We start from the raw sequence: 18,655 nt of genomic DNA, 5'->3' as shown, positions 1-18,655 counted from the left end.
AAGAGTTAACGCTCTTAACTGTTTGGTTTCGAAGATAAAAATTTAAATTTTAAAGATCGCATAGAACTAACGTGCAGCCCCTATACGTTATGTTTAAAAAAAATATATAAAATTTTTTTTCAAAATGGCGGCCAATGTAAAAATTCAAAGTGTCATAACTTTGCTAAATGAAATCCTACTAAAAAATGTCTAATGCAAAAAGTGTTTGGAATTTTAATTTGCATATAAAAGCAATTTTTAATTATTTTTTTTTTAATAAAAACCGAGTCTTACCATATATCGACCGAGACCTCGAACGAGCTTTTATGCGACTCTGCATATAGTTAACGCTCGTACGAGGTTTCTATTGAAGAAATCGACTTGAATTTTTGATACAAAATAGAGCTTTCGACTATACTTACGATACTATAAAAAAAAATTAAAAATTAAAAAATAAAAGTATTTTTTTTTCAAAACACGTTCAGTGTGATGAGTCGATCGACCTACCATTCATACGCTCATAAGATTTTTAATATAGTTAAGGTCAGTGTGAGCTTATTTATACATATTTAAATTTCAATTTTTGTGACAGTATAGAATTCTTAAGCATCCTGTGTATGTTTGTTAGCAAAATCCATTTTGTCAATTTTTTGCAAAATGGCGACAAGTATTAAAATTCAATCACTTATAACTCAGTAGTGTTGAATTTTGTCAAAAAGGTCTCTATACATGAAATGTTGAGAAGCCTAAAGTTCATCAGAATAAAATATAAAAAATATATATTTTTGCTTGAAAACAAGCGATGTATCAGTTCGATCGTACCCCCATACTAGCCATTTTGAGACTTTCGGAAGAGTTAACGCTCTTAACTGTTTGGTTTCGAAGATAAAAATTTAAATTTTGAGTATCGCATAGAACTAACGTGCAGCCCCTATACGTTATGTTTAAAAAAAATATATAAAATTTTTTTTCAAAATGGCGGCTAATGTAAAAATTCAAAGTGTCATAACTTTGCTAAATGAAATCCTACTAAAAAATGTCTAATGCAAAAAGTGTTTGGAATTTAAATTTGCATATAAAAGCAATTTTTAATTATTTTTTTTTTAATAAAAACCGAGTCTTACCATATATTGACCGAGACCTCGAACGAGCTTTTATGCGACTCTGCATATAGTTAATGCTCGTACGAGGTTTCTATTTAAGAAATAGACTTTAATTTTTAATACAAAATAGAGCTTTCGACTATACTCACGATACTATAAAAAAAAATTAAAAATTAAAAAATAAAAGTATTTTTTTTTCAAAACACGTTCAGTGTGATGAGTCGATCGACCTACCATTCATACGCTCATAAGATTTTTAATATAGTTAAGGTCAGTGTGAGCTTATTTATACATATTTAAATTTCAATTTTTGTGACAGTATAGAATTCTTAAGCATCCTGTGTATGTTTGTTAGCAAAATCCATTTTGTCAATTTTTTGCAAAATGGCGACAAGTATTAAAATTCAATCACTTATAACTCAGTAGTGTTGAATTTTGTCAAAAAGGTCTCTATACATGAAATGTTGAGAAGCCTAAAGTTCATCAGAATTAAATATAAAAAATATATATTTTTGCTTGAAAACAAGCGATGTATCAGTTCGATCGTACCCCCATACTAGCCATTTTGAGACTTTCGGAAGAGTTAACGCTCTTAACTGTTTGGTTTCGAAGATAAAAATTTAAATTTTGAGTATCGCATAGAACTAACGTGCAGCCCCTATACGTTATGTTTAAAAAAAATATATAAAATTTTTTTTCAAAATGGCGGCTAATGTAAAAATTCAAAGTGTCATAACTTTGCTAAATGAAATCCTACTAAAAAATGTTTAATGCAAAAAGTGTTTGGAATTTTAATTTGCATATAAAAGCAATTTTTAATTATTTTTTTTTAATAAAAACCGAGTCTTACCATATATTGAACGAGACCTCGAACGAGCTTTTATGCGACTCTGCATATAGTTAACGCTCGTATGAGGCTTTTATTTAAGAAATCGACTTGAATTTTTTATACAAAATAGAGCTTTCGACTATACTTACGATACTATAAAAAAAAATTAAAAATTAAAAAATAAAAGTATTTTTTTTTCAAAACACGTTTAGTGTGATGAGTCGATCGACCCACCATACATACGCTCATAAGATTTTCAATATAGTTTAGGTCAGTGTGAGCTTATTTATACATATTTCAATTTCAATTTTTGTGACAGTATAGAATTCTTAAGCATCCTGTGTATGTTTGTTAGCAAAATCCATTTTGTCAATTTTTTGCAAAATGACGACAAGTATTAAAATTCAATCACTTATAACTCAGTAGTGTTGAATTTTGTCAAAAAGGTCTCTATACATGAAATGTTGAGAAGCCTAAAGTTCATCAGAATAAAATATAAAAAATATATATTTTTGCTTGAAAACAAGCGATGTATCAGTTCGATCGTACCCCCATACTAGCCATTTTGAGACTTTCGGAAGAGTTAACGCTCTTAACTGTTTGGTTTCGAAGATAAAAATTTAAATTTTAAAGATCGCATAGAACTAACGTGCAGCCCCTATACGTTATGTTTAAAAAAAATATATAAAATTTTTTTTCAAAATGGCGGCCAATGTAAAAATTCAAAGTGTCATAACTTTGCTAAATGAAATCCTACTAAAAAATGTCTAATGCAAAAAGTGTTTGGAATTTTAATTTGCATATAAAAGCAATTTTTAATTATTTTTTATTAATAAAAACCGAGTCTTACCATATATCGACCGAGACCTCGAACGAGCTTTTATGCGACTCTGCATATAGTTAACGCTCGTACGAGGTTTCTATTGAAGAAATCGACTTGAATTTTTGATACAAAATAGAGCTTTCGACTATACTTACGATACTATAAAAAAAAATTAAAAATTAAAAAATAAAAGTATTTTTTTTTCAAAACACGTTCAGTGTGATGAGTCGATCGACCTACCATTCATACGCTCATAAGATTTTTAATATAGTTAAGGTCAGTGTGAGCTTATTTATACATATTTAAATTTCAATTTTTGTGACAGTATAGAATTCTTAAGCATCCTGTGTATGTTTGTTAGCAAAATCCATTTTGTCAATTTTTTGCAAAATGGCGACAAGTATTAAAATTCAATCACTTATAACTCAGTAGTGTTGAATTTTGTCAAAAAGGTCTCTATACATGAAATGTTGAGAAGCCTAAAGTTCATCAGAATAAAATATAAAAAATATATATTTTTGCTTGAAAACAAGCGATGTATCAGTTCGATCGTACCCCCATACTAGCCATTTTGAGACTTTCGGAAGAGTTAACGCTCTTAACTGTTTGGTTTCGAAGATAAAAATTTAAATTTTGAGTATCGCATAGAACTAACGTGCAGCCCCTATACGTTATGTTTAAAAAAAATATATAAAATTTTTTTTCAAAATGGCGGCTAATGTAAAAATTCAAAGTGTCATAACTTTGCTAAATGAAATCCTACTAAAAAATGTCTAATGCAAAAAGTGTTTGGAATTTAAATTTGCATATAAAAGCAATTTTTAATTATTTTTTTTTTAATAAAAACCGAGTCTTACCATATATTGACCGAGACCTCGAACGAGCTTTTATGCGACTCTGCATATAGTTAATGCTCGTACGAGGTTTCTATTTAAGAAATAGACTTTAATTTTTAATACAAAATAGAGCTTTCGACTATACTCACGATACTATAAAAAAAAATTAAAAATTAAAAAATAAAAGTATTTTTTTTTCAAAACACGTTCAGTGTGATGAGTCGATCGACCTACCATTCATACGCTCATAAGATTTTTAATATAGTTAAGGTCAGTGTGAGCTTATTTATACATATTTAAATTTCAATTTTTGTGACAGTATAGAATTCTTAAGCATCCTGTGTATGTTTGTTAGCAAAATCCATTTTGTCAATTTTTTGCAAAATGGCGACAAGTATTAAAATTCAATCACTTATAACTCAGTAGTGTTGAATTTTGTCAAAAAGGTCTCTATACATGAAATGTTGAGAAGCCTAAAGTTCATCAGAATAAAATATAAAAAATATATATTTTTGCTTGAAAACAAGCGATGTATCAGTTCGATCGTACCCCCATACTAGCCATTTTGAGACTTTCGGAAGAGTTAACGCTCTTAACTGTTTGGTTTCGAAGATAAAAATTTAAATTTTGAGTATCGCATAGAACTAACGTGCAGCCCCTATACGTTATGTTTAAAAAAAATATATAAAATTTTTTTTCAAAATGGCGGCTAATGTAAAAATTCAAAGTGTCATAACTTTGCTAAATGAAATCCTACTAAAAAATGTCTAATGCAAAAAGTGTTTGGAATTTTAATTTGCATATAAAAGCAATTTTTAATTATTTTTTTTTTAATAAAAACCGAGTCTTACCATATATTGACCGAGACCTCGAACGAGCTTTTATGCGACTCTGCATATAGTTAATGCTCGTACGAGGTTTCTATTTAAGAAATAGACTTGAATTTTTGATACAAAATAGAGCTTTCGACTATACTTACGATACTATAAAAAAAAATTAAAAATTAAAAAATAAAAGTATTTTTTTTTCAAAACACGTTCAGTGTGATGAGTCGATCGACCTACCATTCATACGCTAATAAGATTTTTAATATAGTTAAGGTCAGTGTGAGCTTATTTATACATATTTAAATTTCAATTTTTGTGACAGTATAGAATTCTTAAGCATCCTGTGTATGTTTGTTAGCAAAATCCATTTTGTCAATTTTTTGCAAAATGGCGACAAGTATTAAAATTTAATCACTTATAACTCAGTAGTGTTGAATTTTGTCAAAAAGGTCTCTATACATGAAATGTTGAGAAGCCTAAAGTTCATCAGAATTAAATATAAAAAATATATATTTTTGCTTGAAAACAAGCGATGTATCAGTTCGATCGTACCCCCATACTAGCCATTTTGAGACTTTCGGAAGAGTTAACGCTCTTAACTGTTTGGTTTCGAAGATAAAAATTTAAATTTTGAGTATCGCATAGAACTAACGTGCAGCCCCTATACGTTATGTTTAAAAAAAATATATAAAATTTTTTTTCAAAATGGCAACTAATGTAAAAATTCAAAGTGTCATAACTTTGCTAAATAAAATCCTACTAAAAAATGTCTAATGCAAAAAGTGTTTGGAATTTTAATTTGCATATAAAAGCAATTTTTAATTATTTTTTTTTTAATATAAACCGAGTCTTACCATATATCGACCGAGACCTCGAACGAGCTTTTATGCGACTCTGCATATAGTTAACGCTCGTACGAGGTTTCTATTGAAGAAATCGACTTGAATTTTTGATACAAAATAGAGCTTTCGACTATACTTACGATACTATAAAAAAAAATTAAAAATTAAAAAATAAAAGTATTTTTTTTTCAAAACACGTTCAGTGTGATGAGTCGATCGACCTACCATTCATACGCTCATAAGATTTTTAATATAGTTAAGGTCAGTGTGAGCTTATTTATACATATTTAAATTTCAATTTTTGTGACAGTATAGAATTCTTAAGCATCCTGTGTATGTTTGTTAGCAAAATCCATTTTGTCAATTTTTTGCAAAATGGCGACAAGTATTAAAATTCAATCACTTATAACTCAGTAGTGTTGAATTTTGTCAAAAAGGTCTCTATACATGAAATGTTGAGAAGCCTAAAGTTCATCAGAATAAAATATAAAAAATATATATTTTTGCTTGAAAACAAGCGATGTATCAGTTCGATCGTACCCCCATACTAGCCATTTTGAGACTTTCGGAAGAGTTAACGCTCATAACTGTTTGGTTTCGAAGATAAAAATTTAAATTTTGAGTATCGCATAGAACTAACGTGCAGCCCCTATACGTTATGTTTAAAAAAAATATATAAAATTTTTTTTCAAAATGGCGGCCAATGTAAAAATTCAAAGTGTCATAACTTTGCAAAATGAAATCCTACTGAAAAATGTCTAATGCAAAAAGTGTTTGGAATTTTAATTTGCATATAAAAGCAATTTTTAATTATTTTTTTTTTAATAAAAACCGAGTCTTACCATATATCGACCGAGACCTCGAACGAGCTTTTATGCGACTCTGCATATAGTTAACGCTCGTACGAGGTTTCTATTGAAGAAATCGACTTGAATTTTTGATACAAAATAGAGCTTTCGACTATACTTACGATACTATAAAAAAAAATTAAAAATTAAAAAATAAAAGTATTTTTTTTTCAAAACACGTTCAGTGTGATGAGTCGATCGACCTACCATTCATACGCTCATAAGATTTTTAATATAGTTAAGGTCAGTGTGAGCTTATTTATACATATTTAAATTTCAATTTTTGTGACAGTATAGAATTCTTAAGCATCCTGTGTATGTTTGTTAGCAAAATCCATTTTGTCAATTTTTTGCAAAATGGCGACAAGTATTAAAATTCAATCACTTATAACTCAGTAGTGTTGAATTTTGTCAAAAAGGTCTCTATACATGAAATGTTGAGAAGCCTAAAGTTCATCAGAATAAAATATAAAAAATATATATTTTTGCTTGAAAACAAGCGATGTATCAGTTCGATCGTACCCCCATACTAGCCATTTTGAGACTTTCGGAAGATTTAACGCTCTTAACTGTTTGGTTTCGAAGATAAAAATTTAAATTTTGAGTATCGCATAGAACTAACGTGCAGCCCCTATACGTTATGTTTAAAAAAAATATATAAAATTTTTTTTCAAAATGGCGGCTAATGTAAAAATTCAAAGTGTCATAACTTTGCTAAATGAAATCCTACTAAAAAATGTCTAATGCAAAAAGTGTTTGGAATTTTAATTTGCATATAAAAGCAATTTTTAATTATTTTTTTTTTAATAAAAACCGAGTCTTACCATATATCGACCGAGACCTCGAACGAGCTTTTATGCGACTCTGCATATAGTTAATGCTCGTACGAGGTTTCTATTTAAGAAATAGACTTGAATTTTTAATACAAAATAGAGCTTTCGACTATACTTACGATACTATAAAAAAAAATTAAAAATTAAAAAATAAAAGTATTTTTTTTTCAAAACACGTTCAGTGTGATGAGTCGATCGACCTACCATTCATACGCTCATAAGATTTTTAATATAGTTAAGGTCAGTGTGAGCTTATTTATACATATTTAAATTTCAATTTTTGTGACAGTATAGAATTCTTAAGCATCCTGTGTATGTTTGTTAGCAAAATCCATTTTGTCAATTTTTTGCAAAATGGCGACAAGTATTAAAATTCAATCACTTATAACTCAGTAGTGTTGAATTTTGTCAAAAAGGTCTCTATACATGAAATGTTGAGAAGCCTAAAGTTCATCAGAATAAAATATAAAAAATATATATTTTTGCTTGAAAACAAGCGATGTATCAGTTCGATCGTACCCCCATACTAGCCATTTTGAGACTTTCGGAAGATTTAACGCTCTTAACTGTTTGGTTTCGAAGATAAAAATTTAAATTTGGAGTATCGCATAGAACTAACGTGCAGCCCCTATACGTTATGTTTAAAAAAAATATATAAAATTTTTTTTCAAAATGGCGGCTAATGTAAAAATTCAAAGTGTCATAACTTTGCTAAATAAAATCCTACTAAAAAATGTCTAATGCAAAAAGTGTTTGGAATTTTAATTTGCATATAAAAGCAATTTTTAATTATTTTTTTTTTAATAAAAACCGAGTCTTACCATATATCGACCGAGACCTCGAACGAGCTTTTATGCGACTCTGCATATAGTTAACGCTCGTACGAGGTTTCTATTTAAGAAATAGACTTGAATTTTTAACACAAAATAGAGCTTTCGACTATACTTACGATACTATAAAAAAAAATTTAAAATTAAAAAATAAAAGTATTTTTTTTTCAAAACACGTTCAGTGTGATGAGTCGATCGACCTACCATTCATACGCTAATAAGATTTTTAATATAGTTAAGGTCAGTGTGAGCTTATTTATACATATTTAAATTTCAATTTTTGTGACAGTATAGAATTCTTAAGCATCCTGTGTATGTTTGTTAGCAAAATCCATTTTGTCAATTTTTTGCAAAATGGCGACAAGTATTAAAATTCAATCACTTATAACTCAGTAGTGTTGAATTTTGTCAAAAAGGTCTCTATACATGAAATGTTGAGAAGCCTAAAGTTCATCAGAATAAAATATAAAAAATATATATTTTTGCTTGAAAACAAGCGATGTATCAGTTCGATCGTACCCCCATACTAGCCATTTTGAGACTTTCGGAAGAGTTAACGCTCTTAACTGTTTGGTTTCGAAGATAAAAATTTAAATTTTGAGTATCGCATAGAACTAACGTGCAGCCCCTATACGTTATGTTTAAAAAAAATATATAAAATTTTTTTTCAAAATGGCAACTAATGTAAAAATTCAAAGTGTCATAACTTTGCTAAATGAAATCCTACTAAAAAATGTCTAATGCAAAAAGTGTTTGGAATTTTAATTTGCATATAAAAGCAATTTTTAATTATTTTTTTTTTAATAAAAACCGAGTCTTACCATATATCGACCGAGACCTCGAACGAGCTTTTATGCGACTCTGCATATAGTTAATGCTCGTACGAGGTTTCTATTTAAGAAATAGACTTTAATTTTTAATACAAAATAGAGCTTTCGACTATACTCACGATACTATAAAAAAAAATTAAAAATTAAAAAATAAAAGTATTTTTTTTTCAAAACACGTTCAGTGTGATGAGTCGATCGACCTACCATTCATACGCTCATAAGATTTTTAATATAGTTAAGGTCAGTGTGAGCTTATTTATACATATTTAAATTTCAATTTTTGTGACAGTATAGAATTCTTAAGCATCCTGTGTATGTTTGTTAGCAAAATCCATTTTGTCAATTTTTTGCAAAATGGCGACAAGTATTAAAATTCAATCACTTATAACTCAGTAGTGTTGAATTTTGTCAAAAAGGTCTCTATACATGAAATGTTGAGAAGCCTAAAGTTCATCAGAATAAAATATAAAAAATATATATTTTTGCTTGAAAACAAGCGATGTATCAGTTCGATCGTACCCCCATACTAGCCATTTTGAGACTTTCGGAAGAGTTAACGCTCTTAACTGTTTGGTTTCGAAGATAAAAATTTAAATTTTGAGTATCGCATAGAACTAACGTGCAGCCCCTATACGTTATGTTTAAAAAAAATATATAAAATTTTTTTTCAAAATGGCGGCTAATGTAAAAATTCAAAGTGTCATAACTTTGCTAAATGAAATCCTACTAAAAAATGTCTAATGCAAAAAGTGTTTGGAATTTTAATTTGCATATAAAAGCAATTTTTAATTATTTTTTTTTTAATAAAAACCGAGTCTTACCATATATTGACCGAGACCTCGAACGAGCTTTTATGCGACTCTGCATATAGTTAATGCTCGTACGAGGTTTCTATTTAAGAAATAGACTTGAATTTTTGATACAAAATAGAGCTTTCGACTATACTTACGATACTATAAAAAAAAATTAAAAATTAAAAAATAAAAGTATTTTTTTTTCAAAACACGTTCAGTGTGATGAGTCGATCGACCTACCATTCATACGCTAATAAGATTTTTAATATAGTTAAGGTCAGTGTGAGCTTATTTATACATATTTAAATTTCAATTTTTGTGACAGTATAGAATTCTTAAGCATCCTGTGTATGTTTGTTAGCAAAATCCATTTTGTCAATTTTTTGCAAAATGGCGACAAGTATTAAAATTTAATCACTTATAACTCAGTAGTGTTGAATTTTGTCAAAAAGGTCTCTATACATGAAATGTTGAGAAGCCTAAAGTTCATCAGAATTAAATATAAAAAATATATATTTTTGCTTGAAAACAAGCGATGTATCAGTTCGATCGTACCCCCATACTAGCCATTTTGAGACTTTCGGAAGAGTTAACGCTCTTAACTGTTTGGTTTCGAAGATAAAAATTTAAATTTTGAGTATCGCATAGAACTAACGTGCAGCCCCTATACGTTATGTTTAAAAAAAATATATAAAATTTTTTTTCAAAATGGCAACTAATGTAAAAATTCAAAGTGTCATAACTTTGCTAAATAAAATCCTACTAAAAAATGTCTAATGCAAAAAGTGTTTGGAATTTTAATTTGCATATAAAAGCAATTTTTAATTATTTTTTTTTTAATATAAACCGAGTCTTACCATATATCGACCGAGACCTCGAACGAGCTTTTATGCGACTCTGCATATAGTTAACGCTCGTACGAGGTTTCTATTGAAGAAATCGACTTGAATTTTTGATACAAAATAGAGCTTTCGACTATACTTACGATACTATAAAAAAAAATTAAAAATTAAAAAATAAAAGTATTTTTTTTTCAAAACACGTTCAGTGTGATGAGTCGATCGACCTACCATTCATACGCTCATAAGATTTTTAATATAGTTAAGGTCAGTGTGAGCTTATTTATACATATTTAAATTTCAATTTTTGTGACAGTATAGAATTCTTAAGCATCCTGTGTATGTTTGTTAGCAAAATCCATTTTGTCAATTTTTTGCAAAATGGCGACAAGTATTAAAATTCAATCACTTATAACTCAGTAGTGTTGAATTTTGTCAAAAAGGTCTCTATACATGAAATGTTGAGAAGCCTAAAGTTCATCAGAATAAAATATAAAAAATATATATTTTTGCTTGAAAACAAGCGATGTATCAGTTCGATCGTACCCCCATACTAGCCATTTTGAGACTTTCGGAAGAGTTAACGCTCATAACTGTTTGGTTTCGAAGATAAAAATTTAAATTTTGAGTATCGCATAGAACTAACGTGCAGCCCCTATACGTTATGTTTAAAAAAAATATATAAAATTTTTTTTCAAAATGGCGGCCAATGTAAAAATTCAAAGTGTCATAACTTTGCAAAATGAAATCCTACTGAAAAATGTCTAATGCAAAAAGTGTTTGGAATTTTAATTTGCATATAAAAGCAATTTTTAATTATTTTTTTTTTAATAAAAACCGAGTCTTACCATATATCGACCGAGACCTCGAACGAGCTTTTATGCGACTCTGCATATAGTTAACGCTCGTACGAGGTTTCTATTGAAGAAATCGACTTGAATTTTTGATACAAAATAGAGCTTTCGACTATACTTACGATACTATAAAAAAAAATTAAAAATTAAAAAATAAAAGTATTTTTTTTTCAAAACACGTTCAGTGTGATGAGTCGATCGACCTACCATTCATACGCTCATAAGATTTTTAATATAGTTAAGGTCAGTGTGAGCTTATTTATACATATTTAAATTTCAATTTTTGTGACAGTATAGAATTCTTAAGCATCCTGTGTATGTTTGTTAGCAAAATCCATTTTGTCAATTTTTTGCAAAATGGCGACAAGTATTAAAATTCAATCACTTATAACTCAGTAGTGTTGAATTTTGTCAAAAAGGTCTCTATACATGAAATGTTGAGAAGCCTAAAGTTCATCAGAATAAAATATAAAAAATATATATTTTTGCTTGAAAACAAGCGATGTATCAGTTCGATCGTACCCCCATACTAGCCATTTTGAGACTTTCGGAAGATTTAACGCTCTTAACTGTTTGGTTTCGAAGATAAAAATTTAAATTTTGAGTATCGCATAGAACTAACGTGCAGCCCCTATACGTTATGTTTAAAAAAAATATATAAAATTTTTTTTCAAAATGGCGGCTAATGTAAAAATTCAAAGTGTCATAACTTTGCTAAATGAAATCCTACTAAAAAATGTCTAATGCAAAAAGTGTTTGGAATTTTAATTTGCATATAAAAGCAATTTTTAATTATTTTTTTTTTAATAAAAACCGAGTCTTACCATATATCGACCGAGACCTCGAACGAGCTTTTATGCGACTCTGCATATAGTTAATGCTCGTACGAGGTTTCTATTTAAGAAATAGACTTGAATTTTTAATACAAAATAGAGCTTTCGACTATACTTACGATACTATAAAAAAAAATTAAAAATTAAAAAATAAAAGTATTTTTTTTTCAAAACACGTTCAGTGTGATGAGTCGATCGACCTACCATTCATACGCTCATAAGATTTTTAATATAGTTAAGGTCAGTGTGAGCTTATTTATACATATTTAAATTTCAATTTTTGTGACAGTATAGAATTCTTAAGCATCCTGTGTATGTTTGTTAGCAAAATCCATTTTGTCAATTTTTTGCAAAATGGCGACAAGTATTAAAATTCAATCACTTATAACTCAGTAGTGTTGAATTTTGTCAAAAAGGTCTCTATACATGAAATGTTGAGAAGCCTAAAGTTCATCAGAATAAAATATAAAAAATATATATTTTTGCTTGAAAACAAGCGATGTATCAGTTCGATCGTACCCCCATACTAGCCATTTTGAGACTTTCGGAAGATTTAACGCTCTTAACTGTTTGGTTTCGAAGATAAAAATTTAAATTTGGAGTATCGCATAGAACTAACGTGCAGCCCCTATACGTTATGTTTAAAAAAAATATATAAAATTTTTTTTCAAAATGGCGGCTAATGTAAAAATTCAAAGTGTCATAACTTTGCTAAATAAAATCCTACTAAAAAATGTCTAATGCAAAAAGTGTTTGGAATTTTAATTTGCATATAAAAGCAATTTTTAATTATTTTTTTTTTATAAAAACCGAGTCTTACCATATATCGACCGAGACCTCGAACGAGCTTTTATGCGACTCTGCATATAGTTAACGCTCGTACGAGGTTTCTATTTAAGAAATAGACTTGAATTTTTAATACAAAATAGAGCTTTCGACTATACTTACGATACTATAAAAAAAAATTTAAAATTAAAAAATAAAAGTATTTTTTTTTCAAAACACGTTCAGTGTGATGAGTCGATCGACCTACCATTCATACGCTAATAAGATTTTTAATATAGTTAAGGTCAGTGTGAGCTTATTTATACATATTTAAATTTCAATTTTTGTGACAGTATAGAATTCTTAAGCATCCTGTGTATGTTTGTTAGCAAAATCCATTTTGTCAATTTTTTGCAAAATGGCGACAAGTATTAAAATTCAATCACTTATAACTCAGTAGTGTTGAATTTTGTCAAAAAGGTCTCTATACATGAAATGTTGAGAAGCCTAAAGTTCATCAGAATAAAATATAAAAAATATATATTTTTGCTTGAAAACAAGCGATGTATCAGTTCGATCGTACCCCCATACTAGCCATTTTGAGACTTTCGGAAGAGTTAACGCTCTTAACTGTTTGGTTTCGAAGATAAAAATTTAAATTTTGAGTATCGCATAGAACTAACGTGCAGCCCCTATACGTTATGTTTAAAAAAAATATATAAAATTTTTTTTCAAAATGGCAACTAATGTAAAAATTCAAAGTGTCATAACTTTGCTAAATGAAATCCTACTAAAAAATGTCTAATGCAAAAAGTGTTTGGAATTTTAATTTGCATATAAAAGCAATTTTTAATTATTTTTTTTTTAATATAAACCGAGTCTTACCATATATCGACCGAGACCTCGAACGAGCTTTTATGCGACTCTGCATATAGTTAACGCTCGTACGAGGTTTCTATTGAAGAAATCGACTTGAATTTTTGATACAAAATAGAGCTTTCGACTATACTTACGATACTATAAAAAAAAATTAAAAATTAAAAAATAAAAGTATTTTTTTTTCAAAACACGTTCAGTGTGATGAGTCGATCGACCTACCATTCATACGCTCATAAGATTTTTAATATAGTTAAGGTCAGTGTGAGCTTATTTATACATATTTAAATTTCAATTTTTGTGACAGTATAGAATTCTTAAGCATCCTGTGTATGTTTGTTAGCAAAATCCATTTTGTCAATTTTTTGCAAAATGGCGACAAGTATTAAAATTCAATCACTTATAACTCAGTAGTGTTGAATTTTGTCAAAAAGGTCTCTATACATGAAATGTTGAGAAGCCTAAAGTTCATCAGAATAAAATATAAAAAATATATATTTTTGCTTGAAAACAAGCGATGTATCAGTTCGATCGTACCCCCATACTAGCCATTTTGAGACTTTCGGAAGATTTAACGCTCTTAACTGTTTGGTTTCGAAGATAAAAATTTAAATTTTGAGTATCGCATAGAACTAACGTGCAGCCCCTATACGTTATGTTTAAAAAAAATATATAAAATTTTTTTTCAAAATGGCGGCTAATGTAAAAATTCAAAGTGTCATAACTTTGCTAAATGAAATCCTACTAAAAAATGTCTAATGCAAAAAGTGTTTGGAATTTTAATTTGCATATAAAAGCAATTTTTAATTATTTTTTTTTTAATAAAAACCGAGTCTTACCATATATTGACCGAGACCTCGAACGAGCTTTTATGCGACTCTGCATATAGTTAATGCTCGTACGAGGTTTCTATTTAAGAAATAGACTTGAATTTTTAATACAAAATAGAGCTTTCGACTATACTTACGATACTATAAAAAAAAATTAAAAATTAAAAAATAAAAGTATTTTTTTTTCAAAACACGTTCAGTGTGATGAGTCGATCGACCTACCATTCATACGCTCATAAGATTTTTAATATAGTTAAGGTCAGTGTGAGCTTATTTATACATATTTAAATTTCAATTTTTGTGACAGTATAGAATTCTTAAGCATCCTGTGTATGTTTGTTAGCAAAATCCATTTTGTCAATTTTTTGCAAAATGGCGACAAGTATTAAAATTCAATCACTTATAACTCAGTAGTGTTGAATTTTGTCAAAAAGGTCTCTATACATGAAATGTTGAGAAGCCTAAAGTTCATCAGAATAAAATATAAAAAATATATATTTTTGCTTGAAAACAAGCGATGTATCAGTTCGATCGTACCCCCATACTAGCCATTTTGAGACTTTCGGAAGATTTAACGCTCTTAACTGTTTGGTTTCGAAGATAAAAATTTAAATTTGGAGTATCGCATAGAACTAACGTGCAGCCCCTATACGTTATGTTTAAAAAAAATATATAAAATTTTTTTTCAAAATGGCGGCTAATGTAAAAATTCAAAGTGTCATAACTTTGCTAAATAAAATCCTACTAAAAAATGTCTAATGCAAAAAGTGTTTGGAATTTTAATTTGCATATAAAAGCAATTTTTAATTATTTTTTTTTTAATAAAAACCGAGTCTTACCATATATCGACCGAGACCTCGAACGAGCTTTTATGCGACTCTGCATATAGTTAACGCTCGTACGAGGTTTCTATTTAAGAAATAGACTTGAATTTTTAATACAAAATAGAGCTTTCGACTATACTTACGATACTATAAAAAAAAATTTAAAATTAAAAAATAAAAGTATTTTTTTTTCAAAACACGTTCAGTGTGATGAGTCGATCGACCTACCATTCATACGCTAATAAGATTTTTAATATAGTTAAGGTCAGTGTGAGCTTATTTATACATATTTAAATTTCAATTTTTGTGACAGTATAGAATTCTTAAGCATCCTGTGTATGTTTGTTAGCAAAATCCATTTTGTCAATTTTTTGCAAAATGGCGACAAGTATTAAAATTCAATCACTTATAACTCAGTAGTGTTGAATTTTGTCAAAAAGGTCTCTATACATGAAATGTTGAGAAGCCTAAAGTTCATCAGAATAAAATATAAAAAATATATATTTTTGCTTGAAAACAAGCGATGTATCAGTTCGATCGTACCCCCATACTAGCCATTTTGAGACTTTCGGAAGAGTTAACGCTCTTAACTGTTTGGTTTCGAAGATAAAAATTTAAATTTTGAGTATCGCATAGAACTAACGTGCAGCCCCTATACGTTATGTTTAAAAAAAATATATAAAATTTTTTTTCAAAATGGCAACTAATGTAAAAATTCAAAGTGTCATAACTTTGCTAAATGAAATCCTACTAAAAAATGTCTAATGCAAAAAGTGTTTGGAATTTTAATTTGCATATAAAAGCAATTTTTAATTATTTTTTTTTTAATATAAACCGAGTCTTACCATATATCGACCGAGACCTCGAACGAGCTTTTATGCGACTCTGCATATAGTTAACGCTCGTACGAGGTTTCTATTGAAGAAATCGACTTGAATTTTTGATACAAAATAGAGCTTTCGACTATACTTACGATACTATAAAAAAAAATTAAAAATTAAAAAATAAAAGTATTTTTTTTTCAAAACACGTTCAGTGTGATGAGTCGATCGACCTACCATTCATACGCTCATAAGATTTTTAATATAGTTAAGGTCAGTGTGAGCTTATTTATACATATTTAAATTTCAATTTTTGTGACAGTATAGAATTCTTAAGCATCCTGTGTATGTTTGTTAGCAAAATCCATTTTGTCAATTTTTTGCAAAATGGCGACAAGTATTAAAATTCAATCACTTATAACTCAGTAGTGTTGAATTTTGTCAAAAAGGTCTCTATACATGAAATGTTGAGAAGCCTAAAGTTCATCAGAATAAAATATAAAAAATATATATTTTTGCTTGAAAACAAGCGATGTATCAGTTCGATCGTACCCCCATACTAGCCATTTTGAGACTTTCGGAAGAGTTAACGCTCTTAACTGTTTGGTTTCGAAGATAAAAATTTAAATTTTGAGTATCGCATAGAACTAACGTGCAGCCCCTATACGTTATGTTTAAAAAAAATATATAAAATTTTTTTTCAAAATGGCGGCTAATGTAAAAATTCAAAGTGTCATAACTTTGCTAAATGAAATCCTACTAAAAAATGTCTAATGCAAAAAGTGTTTGGAATTTTAATTTGCATATAAAAGCAATTTTTAATTATTTTTTTTTTAATAAAAACCGAGTCTTACCATATATTGACCGAGACCTCGAACGAGCTTTTATGCGACTCTGCATATAGTTAATGCATGTACGAGGTTTCTATTTAAGAAATAGACTTGAATTTTTAATACAAAATAGAGCTTTCGACTATACTTACGATACTATAAAAAAAAATTAAAAATTAAAAAATAAAAGTATTTTTTTTTCAAAACACGTTCAGTGTGATGAGTCGATCGACCTACCATTCATACGCTCATAAGATTTTTAATATAGTTAAGGTCAGTGTGAGCTTATTTATACATATTTAAATTTCAATTTTTGTGACAGTATAGAATTCTTAAGCATTCTGTGTATGTTTGTTAGCAAAATCCATTTTGTCAATTTTTTGCAAAATGGCGACAAGTATTAAAATTCAATCACTTATAACTCAGTAGTGTTGAATTTTGTCAAAAAGGTCTCTATACATGAAATGTTGAGAAGCCTAAAGTTCATCAGAATAAAATATAAAAAATATATATTTTTGCTTGAAAACAAGCGATGTATCAGTTCGATCGTACCCCCATACTAGCCATTTTGAGACTTTCGGAAGAGTTAACGCTCTTAACTGTTTGGTTTCGAAGATAAAAATTTAAATTTTGAGTATCGCATAGAACTAACGTGCAGCCCCTATACGTTATGTTTAAAAAAAATATATAAAATTTTTTTTCAAAATGGCGGCTAATGTAAAAATTCAAAGTGTCATAACTTTGCTAAATGAAATCCTACTAAAAAATGTCTAATGCAAAAAGTGTTTGGAATTTTAATTTGCATATAAAAGCAATTTTTAATTATTTTTTTTTTAATAAAAACCGAGTCTTACCATATATTGACCGAGACCTCGAACGAGCTTTTATGCGACTCTGCATATAGTTAATGCTCGTACGAGGTTTCTATTTAAGAAATAGACTTGAATTTTTAATACAAAATAGAGCTTTCGACTATACTTACGATACTATAAAAAAAAATTAAAAATTAAAAAATAAAAGTATTTTTTTTTCAAAACACGTTCAGTGTGATGAGTCGATCGACCTACCATTCATACGCTCATAAGATTTTTAATATAGTTAAGGTCAGTGTGAGCTTATTTATACATATTTAAATTTCAATTTTTGTGACAGTATAGAATTCTTAAGCATCCTGTGTATGTTTGTTAGCAAAATCCATTTTGTCAATTTTTTGCAAAATGGCGACAAGTATTAAAATTCAATCACTTATAACTCAGTAGTGTTGAATTTTGTCAAAAAGGTCTCTATACATGAAATGTTGAGAAGCCTAAAGTTCATCAGAATAAAATATAAAAAATATATATTTTTGCTTTAAAACAAGCGATGTATCAGTTCGATCGTACCCCCATACTAGCCATTTTGAGACTTTCGAAAGAGTTAACGCTCTTAACTGTTTGGTTTCGAAGATAAAAATTTAAATTTTGAGTATCGCATAGAACTAACGTGCAGCCCCTATACGTTATGTTTAAAAAAAATATATAAAATTTTTTTTCAAAATGGCGGCTAATGTAAAAATTGAAAGTGTCATAACTTTGCTAAATAAAATCCTACTAAAAAATGTCTAATGCAAAAAGTGTTTGGAATTTTAATTTGCATATAAAAGCAATTTTTAATTATTTTTTTTTTTATAAAAACCGAGTCTTACCATATATTGACCGAGACCTCGAACGAGCTTTTATGCGACTCTGCATATAGTTAACGCTCGTACGAGGTTTCTATTGAAGAAATCGACTTGAATTTTTGATACAAAATAGAGCTTTCGACTATACT

The sequence above is a fragment of the Plectrocnemia conspersa genome, unplaced genomic scaffold (assembly GCF_051122295.1).
Source record: "Plectrocnemia conspersa isolate PC_06_02 unplaced genomic scaffold, ASM5112229v1 ptg000002l, whole genome shotgun sequence".
NCBI classification, from domain to species: domain Eukaryota; kingdom Metazoa; phylum Arthropoda; class Insecta; order Trichoptera; family Polycentropodidae; genus Plectrocnemia; species Plectrocnemia conspersa.
Note: the sequence above shows the minus strand (reverse complement) of the source record.